The 9,329-nt window shown below is 43.6% G+C and overlaps 1 long non-coding RNA gene across 1 annotated transcript; it reads left to right on the forward strand.

Annotated features, from left to right (window-relative positions):
- Positions 1-389: 389 nt before the first annotated feature.
- LOC116070655 lies at positions 390-9,122 on the forward strand. Its single transcript, XR_004110496.1, has 2 exons — positions 390-529; positions 8,817-9,122. It is a non-coding gene; the product is annotated as an uncharacterized LOC116070655 (long non-coding RNA).
- The last annotated feature ends 207 nt before the right edge of the window (positions 9,123-9,329 follow it).

The following is a 9,329-nucleotide window of genomic DNA, read 5'->3' on the forward strand; positions in this document are numbered from 1 at the left end:
TTATTTTGCTGTTTAAAGTAAATACTAGTGTCCCAACTATGTTCTAGGTATTATATTAAGCTAGAAATACCTTGGGATAAAACAAACAAAGTAAACATAGAGGGTTCTGCCCCATAAACACACACACACACACACACACAAACATACATCTTTTTTCTTTCTTGATCACCTCTACCAGATCATTATCACTGAATTTAAAATCCCCAGAGAACAATACATTTTATACAACTGGAAGACCAATATAAGAGTACTGTGGGGTTTGAATGAAAATGGCTCCCACAGGCTCATGGGAGAGTGGCACTTTTAGAAGGCGTGGCCCTGTGAGAGTAGGTGTGGTCCTGCTGAAGGAAATGTGTCACTTGTGGGTAGTCTTCGAGGTTTGTTTCAGAAGCTCAAGTTAGGCCCGTGTCATTCTCTCTGCCTGCTGTCTGCTAATCCTGATGTGGAACTCTCAGCTGCCTCACCAGCACCATGACTGCCTGCGTGCCTCCTTGCTTCCCACCGTAACAATGGACTAAACCTCTGAACTGTAAGTAAGCCCCAATTAAATGGCTTCCTTTATCAGAGTTGCTGTGGCTATGGTGTCTTTTCATAGTTATAAAGTCCCTAACTAAGGCACACACCCTACTTTAAAAATTAAAACCCTGGAGGCTGGAGAGACGGTTCAGTGGCTTAGAGCACACTGGTTGCCCTGTTTTTTTGTAGAGGTCCTGAGTTCAATTAACAGCAACCATATGATGACTTACAACCATCTATAATGGGATCTGATGTCCTGGTGTGCAGGTGTACATGTAAACAAAGCACTCAAATACATAAAATAAACAAACAACAAAAAGTCCCCCTATACCTCCCCCCCAAAAAAACACTGTAAAATCCATTCTGCTAAAAAAAAAAGTACAATTTTTCCATTTGTGATTCCAGTAATGACTGCTTACAAAATAACCTCAGAGACAACTATGAAATTGTTTCATAGTTCAAATGTTGTTCATCCCTGCCAGAGAGCAAGGAGTATGGCTCTCTCAGCCCCCTGACTATGCTCAACCCGAGAGCCCTGTGGTGGCTTGAATATGCTCGGCCATGGGACATGGCACTATTAGGAGATGTGGCATTATTGAAAATGTGTCACTGTGACGATAGGCTTTGAAGTCCTATGCTCAGGTTTTGCCCAGGGCAAAAGGATCCCCTCCTGGCTGCCACACAACTCTTGGTTGTCAAGACACACAACTCTTGGTTCCTCCAGCACCATGCATACTGCCTTGCTACCTGCCATGATGATCATGGGCTGAACCTCTGAAACTGTTAAGCCAACCGCAATTAAATGATTATCTTTATATGAGTTGCCTTGTCTCTTCACAGCAATGAAACCCTAACTAAGATAAAGACCAAGTATAAAGTCACCTTAATAGCCTATGTTCTCCCCAACGCATCCCTGTTCCCCTTCACACACACACACACACACACACACACACACACACACCTCCTACTGGGGACTCTGGGGCACCTGGGCATTTGAGCACATTCTTTCAGTGTGACTCTTTCTTGCTGGTTTGGCAAGGAGCATAGCAACAGATCTGTCATTGGGGGAGTCCACCTGTGATGGCTTGGATCACAAAGGTGGTGGCATTACTCCAGCCCAGGTCTCCCGAGAGGTCTCCATGTTTTAGCAGAGGGATCCAGAGACTGTCAGGAGCTCACCTCAGAGATGCTCAAAAGCAGATTCTTCAAAGCAGCAATGAATCAGTTCCATGTCTTGCTCATGACATTCAAGCCCTTTTTAAAGTGTCCTTTTGCACCGTGGGACTTCACTCCACCAACCAAAATGTGATATCTGTAGACATGCTTTCATTTTGTAAAGTGTGCTTTGTTAAGAAACACTTCTTTATGCTAATAAAATATCACCTGAGTCAAGCCCTCTTCTAATAAGCAAACCTTGGAGTCTTCAGAAAGTGGCATGGTAAAGTTATATTCAGCTTTACTGACGTCCCTCAGCCCTGATGTGTGTCATGTGGGTCTAATCATAAGCATGGATAGTAAGTAAAGTATGCCAGGGGGTGCAAAGATCTAGAGTGTTGTAAGGCTTTAATACATTCTTTGTGATTGGTTCGCTGGCTGATTATATGAACACATCCCACCTACCTCATTACATTCATGGCATTCAGTCCCAGAGCTGTGCAGTTGGTTCAGACTCACACTGTCCCTGTCTCTTCCACTAGTGTTGTCTTATCAAGATGAGGTTTTGTTATTGTGTTTGCTACTGAAGTAAGCAGTGAGCCGCTAAAGACCACTACAGAAAAAAACTCTTATATTTTTTTGAAAGCAACAATAACAAAACTGTCTCCAGGAACAAGAAAACCTTTAACAAAACAGTCTGTTTACACTTGAAAAAACAAGCAGGGTCTAACCCTTCGGTCCCCACCCCAGAATTACCACACTTTACCACAGCAGGTACTCAGAAAGACCACAAAATTACTACTGCTGAATAAAAGACCTCTGTCTCCACACACCCCTTCCTTTAGGAACAACATCTTCTCTAGACCCAAGAGATAACCTTGTGTGGCTCCTTCTGAGTCATACTAGGGGGCGGGGTGTGTATGCCCCAGTTCTGACCTTGTGGTGGCCGGAGGAGAATGACTGATTTCTTCACACTCAAGTCTTGGTAAGTCTCAGAAAAAGTTCATAGAACCATTGCAAGTCACCGAAGCTCTGGGTGCCGTAACTGCCAGTGGCATTGCTAGGTTGGTTGATAAGGACTCCCTTCCCTTCCTTGAATGACTTGAACTCTGACCTCTGGCAGACCTTGACCCCAAAGATTCAGAATCCCAGAGCAGCAGAACTCAACTTACAAATATACTTTATATTTATACTTTATAAAAGTGACCTGCATACATGCATTCATTAAAATATTTGACATTATGTCAAGTATGGTGGCCCACACCTTTAATCCCAGAACAGAGGCAAGTTGATCTCTGTTTGAAGCCAGCCTGGTCTACCAAGTTCCAGGACAACCAGGCTGTTACAGAAAGACCCTATCTCAAAACAAAAACAAATAAAAATTTCAAAAATTAACATCGCTAAACTTATTAGAACTAGAATAGAAAAAAAAAAGCATCCTTAGGTTTAAAACATATTTCTGGAAAACATAAAAGTATATAATATAGAGTAATTGGCCAGTGGATCATGTTCTGGTGTGTAAGACCCATCCACAGAGGATTCTTATATTTTTAAGAGTGTGGAACAAAAATTAAAAGAAGCTATTTTGTAACCTATGAAATTCAGATTTTACTGCCTACACATAATGTCATGGCCCACAGCCATGTCTACTCACTCACAATATGTGTCACCACTTAGACACCTCTGTGGCAGGGCAGGTCTCTAGCTGGGACAGCATGTGGCCCACAACGTACTTACTGTCTGGATCCTTAAAAAAGAACTTACTGGCCTTTAAAATAAAGGAAGATAATATTCAAACTTGTTCTTTCCCAAAGCAACATCTTTTTTTTTGTTTGTTTGTTTCATGTCTGTTGGCAGAGAAGCTCATGGATTATTTCATTTGTGCGTTCTTAGAATAAATGATGTTTATTCTTAGAATAAACAAGACCTTTCTCCTAAAGGAGTAGAGCTCAACTGCTTGTAAAAATAAAGAGTTAAGGAGGAGTAGAGTAGGCTGTCATTAAAATGATGGCGACATTCAGAGAAATTGTCTTCCTGTGTGTCCTTCTAACCTCGTGGGACTGCGAGGAGGGGAGGGGAGGCAGACGCACACATGTATGTGTCCACGTGTCGTGTGGAAGCCAGAGGTGTCATTTCTCACCCACTGTCCGCCTTGTCTTTTGAGACAGGGTCTCTCATTGGATCTTGCCACGTAGGGTCGGCTGGCCAGCCATCGAGGCTGGAGCTGGGCCTGTCTCCATTTCCCCAGTGTTTGTATTAGAAGCTTGCGATGCTACAGCAGACCCTTGAAAGCGGGTTCTGGGGACTAAACCGGGGTCTCCATGCTTGCATAGCATGCTGAGCCCTCTCCCGCCCCTCAGTCTTTTTACTAATAGGTGGGATGGTCTCAGATTTTATAAACTGGGCTTGTGCCATTTTTCTATTTTTTTTTTATTTCCCATTAAAGTTAAATTATAAATATTTCTACATACTTAATAATATTAATATAAACAAAAGCACAGGGTTTCTCTCCAGCCCATGAGTCATACTTTGTGGGACTATTTTACCACATTACAGAAAAGTGGTCTGTTTTATTTTTCCCAGAATAAAATAATTCCCCATTTCTACAAGTTTAGACCCTTGAATGTTTAGACATTTTACATGAAGCTTTACATCTTGTTTTGCACTTTTTGAGAAAACTAGGCTTTTTTTTTTTCTTTTTCTTTTTTCTTTTTTTTTTTCTTTTTAACTAGTCGAACCATGAAAAGACAATACCACAGTCCTCTGGGCTTTTTGACTTCACAGGGTGAGAAGCGACTGGATTGTGTTGGCTTCTCTCTGGCTCAGTATAATATTTCTGCATGTCAACGTCTCCCCTGTTTCTATGGACAAGTACTAATACGAAACACAAGGCCGTTTGCAGAGCTAGGCGGGATCTTTTTGTGAGGGCGGCTGTTGAAAAGCATTGCTAATGACTGGAAAGGTTGTGTTGCTTTATTATCAAAGGGTATATATGGGAAATTAAAGCAGTTTTGAAGCCACACCTAGCAACAGGTTAGGGTCAAGCATAACTATTATATTTAATCTGAGTTAGTTCCTGAGATTTCAGGTGTAACATACAAAGATGAAAGGCTCAGGTAGAGGTGGGGACTGCACCTCCAGGCATGGACTCTTCCTATCACCAAAGGAAACCCCAAAGCAGTGGCACCCACCTCCATGATGTACTAAGGACCAGTGTTTGTTCTCTACACAAACCACAGTGGCCTTTGTTTTGTATGGGGACTTCTTGCTCCAGAAGGAATTGGGGAACACTGATTCCATTTGCACAACCAAAGTTTTTTTGTTTTTTTTTCTGTAAGTGATAATTGTCAAGTGACAGTCATTTCTCTGAGAACAGCCAATGAGGAACAGAGTCATTCTGGTTCCCTTAACCCAGCAGAAAAGTAAGTTTACCCTCAGGAGTAAAGATTTGTAGCTATCAGCTCACAGCAGACCTCCAAACCCTGAGGCAGTTTACTGCAATTGGTGATTATATACATCCTAAGAAGATGAGAAACCTAGGAAGTGAGAGACTCTCAGGACTCAAAGGGAGGAACCTTAGATAAAATGCCCAACACTGGGGAGAGGGAGCTTGTAAGGCCTACCACCAGTAGAAAGACAAGGCATCAAGTGAAGGGATGGGGTTGCTGTCCCACAGTCAAAAACTCTGACTCAGAGTTATTCCTATCTAAAAGAACTGCAGGGACAAAAATGGAGAGGAGCCTGAGGGAAAGGAGGTCCAGTGACTGGCCCAACTTGGGATCCAGCTCAAGGGAAGGCCCCAAGGCCTGACGCTATTACTGATGCATGATATGCCTACAGACAGGAGCCTAGCATGTCTGTCCTCCAAGAGGCCAACAAACAACTGACTGATACAGATGAAGATACTTACATCCAATCATTGGACTGAAGTCGGACACTCCTGTGGTTGAATTCGGGAAATGCTGGGAGAAGCTGAGAAAGTGGGCAACCCCATTGGACGACCAGCAGTCTCAACTAACTTGGACCTCTGAGATCTCTCAGACATTAAGCCACCAACCAGGCAGCATACACTAGCTGGCCCAAGGCCCCAGACACATATGCAGCAGAGATCTGGCCTCAGTGAGAGAAGATGTGCCTAACCCTTGAGAGACTTGAGGCCCCAAGGAGTGGGGAGGCCTTCTAGGATGAGGATGGGGATAGTGACACCCTCTTGGAAACAGTGGGAAGGAGGTATGGGATGAGGAACTGTCAGAGGGTGGACAGGGAAGGAGATAATAACTGGACTTTTAAAAAAAGGTTAAAGATAAATATTAAAAAAAGAGAGAAGAAGAAGATGAGAAACTAAGATGGGCAAATGAAGGGGAGAAAAGATGGGGGAGAGAGAAGTAGAAGAAAAAAGAAAAGAAAGAGCAAAGGAAATTAAGAACAGCCATTGGCTTTTAACAGCTTTTATTAGCATCTCTCTGTGTGTCAATAATGAAATCCTTGCAGCTTTGGCATTTATGATTTACAGCCAAAAAAGAAAAGCATGGGACCCCTGTCGCTTTAAAATATATGCATGTTTCAACTACCATGGGCCCTGAGTTTGCTGCCAGATGGAGTGATTGTGTTAGAGAGATACATTTTTTTTTTCCATGAAGAGGAACCAGGCAGGGAATCGACGCCCAGAAATGCATGAGAACCACACTGAAGTCTGAGGTCCCACTGTGACAACTGGTTCTACCCTCCCCCCCACACACACATACACACCCTCGCTCCTTGATCTTTCAACAAAACAGGTTGATAATGCCACTCTGGGAAGGCAGATGAAGGGCTGAATGTGCTAGCAGGGCTGATGGGCTCATAGTCCACTCTTAGCCAATGATCTCTGACTTTGAAGGGGGGATGCTCAGCAAATCTGTGGCTATTGGAAAACAACAGAATGTTTTGGGGACTTATAAAACACTGACGTCTTATAAGCCATAGAACCGATTACCCTCCACAGAAGCCCTGGTAGCTTTGCTCAGTTGTGTATGTTTTCTAGTTCTCTTAAAGCAGAGCAGCCACATCAGAGTGCACATGGCTTCTCAGTCCAGCAAGGTTCTCTGCTTCTTTCTCTCCTTGCATGGAGTGGCTAGTACCCAGCCTTGTAAAACAAACCCAGAAAGTCACATGTAGCAATTGTAAAAATTATCCTCTACTGATAATTCATTGCTAACTTCAGTGTATATCTGACTAACTTCTCTGGACACCCGGTGAGGACCTCAAAGGATGGAAAATGCATCTGAGAGATGACAGAGGTCAGGCACTGATGTGGTTAGCAGCAAAGGGTGAGACCGACTTCTGTTCCTGCCTCCAAACCGTGGTTGTCTTGGGACAGGAGAGAAATACCTTTAGGTAGTAAGGGTGGGGCCCTGTGGAGCATGCGCTAGTCCACTCCTATAGTTGGATCAGCTCTTCTGGTGGGCCAAGAAAACATGTGTTAAAGTGTGTGCATTCATTACTGTCCTCCATACACTAAACAGTGACCAATATCAATAAAGATTACCTCAGTTTCCATCCAATTCCCATTTTAAGACTCACAAAAGAGTACCAGGCAGGGCAATATGGAGAGTGGGAGCCCTCCCCACTCCCCACACTTCCTGAAGCACTTTGTCACTTTTGAAAATGAATCTACCTTTTCGCAGCTCACATCCTGTCCACGTTTTCTTGTTTTTTGGGGGGCATAATCTAGAAGCCACTGATTCAGGTTCAGGGTAGCTTTGGTGGCCATCAATCACCCAGCATCATAGCTCCACAAATTAAGCTCACCAAGAGGGTTGGTAACTCTCAGAGACCCCAAGTTACTCACCATTTATCTCTAGGAACAATGTGGAGTATACTTTTCTCTCCACTATTATCAAGTAATATTTTCATCCCTAAACCCCAGCCAGAAAGCCCTTTAGGAGATTTAAACATGAACCTACCTGCAGAAAATAGGAGTAAACCTGGGGGCCTGGCATGCTGTGTGTTGTGTCCTGCCACTACCAATGCTCTCTCTACTGAAGGCCTACACACACCAACTCTACAGCTAGATGTTAGTTATTTACCTTGTTTTAATACTCTAACTCAAGGCCATATAGCTGGGTGTGTGGTGTTTCAGCCTCACTTTGGGGCTAGACACATGCTGTCTTACTCCAGTAAGGACTATGTTTTCCAGCCTTCTTTGTATCTAGGTGTAGCTAAGAGATTGAGATCCAGATAAGGGGTGATGATGGAAAATGACATGGGTCACTTCTTAGCTCTCTCTCTCTCTCTCTCTCTCTCTCTCTCTCTCTCTCTCTCTCTCTCTCTCTCTCTTTTCCCTTCCCCCCTCCTTCCAAGGCTGCCCTTAATTTTACAGTCTTCCCATTGAAGCTTTCCAAGTGCCAGGATTACAGACAGGCACACACCACCATACTCAGCTGGAATTGCCTTTAAAGAAAGTGCCCTTCTCACCAACTTTACCTATCTCCTTCCATGCTGCTGCCTGCCACACTGATGAAGTAAGGACCAGACTGGACCTCTCAGTTGAAAGGGTCATCTTAGGGAGTGTACATTAATAACAAGTTTACCCTAGTTTCTATAATGTGAGGTCTTAGGTCACCTCTCAGACTATGAAAAAAAATCCTATGTTGTTTCTTGGAGTTTCTTTTATATAGCATCCATAAGCTAGCTTCTTTTTCATTTCTTGTTTACTGATGACAAAACATCGGACAGGAACAACTTAGAGCAGTAGTTCTCAACCACAGGTCGTGACCCCTGAGGGGGCGTCAAATGAATCTTTCACACGGGTTGCATATCAGATATCCTGCATATCAAATATTCACATTATGATCCCTAACAATAGAAAATAACAATTATGAAGTGGCAACAAAAATAATGTTATAGTTGGGGAGTCACTACAACATGAGAAACTGTATTAAGAGGCCGAATTTGGTAGGTTGAGAAGCACTGACTTAGAGGAAGGAGTATTTTGGCTCAACAGTTCCAAAAGTGTTCTGGTTCATCAGAGCAGGGACGGTTCCATGGTGGTGGGTGCCTGGTGGGTCAGGAAGCTGAGACTTCAGGCCATACTCAAAGGCTGATGAAACCCAAAGACCCACACCCAATGATCTCCTTCACCAATATCACTCCATGTCCTACAGATTCTACAGCCTCCCAGAAGAGCATCACAACTGAAGTCAAGCAAGCGTCCAACATAGGAACCTTCAAACCATAATAGATGTGACCTACTTCTACCCAGTTCCAAACCACGGCTCCTCCCTACCACAGAGTTTCAAAATCAAATGCTATCACCAGAAGCAGTGTGAAAGGCTCACAAACTCATCCTCAAGACCCAAGACCAGTTCTTGACACTTGACTCTCCAGAGCAATGATTCCAAACAGAAGAAAACCTCCCTGCCCTCCTCCCAACCCCCAGGAAGTTCTAATAAACAAAGTTTGTGTGGCAATCCTGGGTATCCAAGAACATCTATGATGCCCATGAGTAGTCATACACATGGTTCCCATAGCACGAAAGCACGTGAAGGCTCTGCCTCTTCTTTTTTGGATGCAATTGAATGCAAGCAGAGTGTGCCTAGAGGAAGCTTTGAGTAGGATGCAGCTGGGTTAGTATTTGGTGGTTGCCAGCTGTTATCATTTGAATGTAAACCTCAAGT

This window comes from Mastomys coucha, unplaced genomic scaffold (genome assembly GCF_008632895.1).
Source record: "Mastomys coucha isolate ucsf_1 unplaced genomic scaffold, UCSF_Mcou_1 pScaffold22, whole genome shotgun sequence".
Lineage (NCBI taxonomy): Eukaryota > Metazoa > Chordata > Mammalia > Rodentia > Muridae > Mastomys > Mastomys coucha.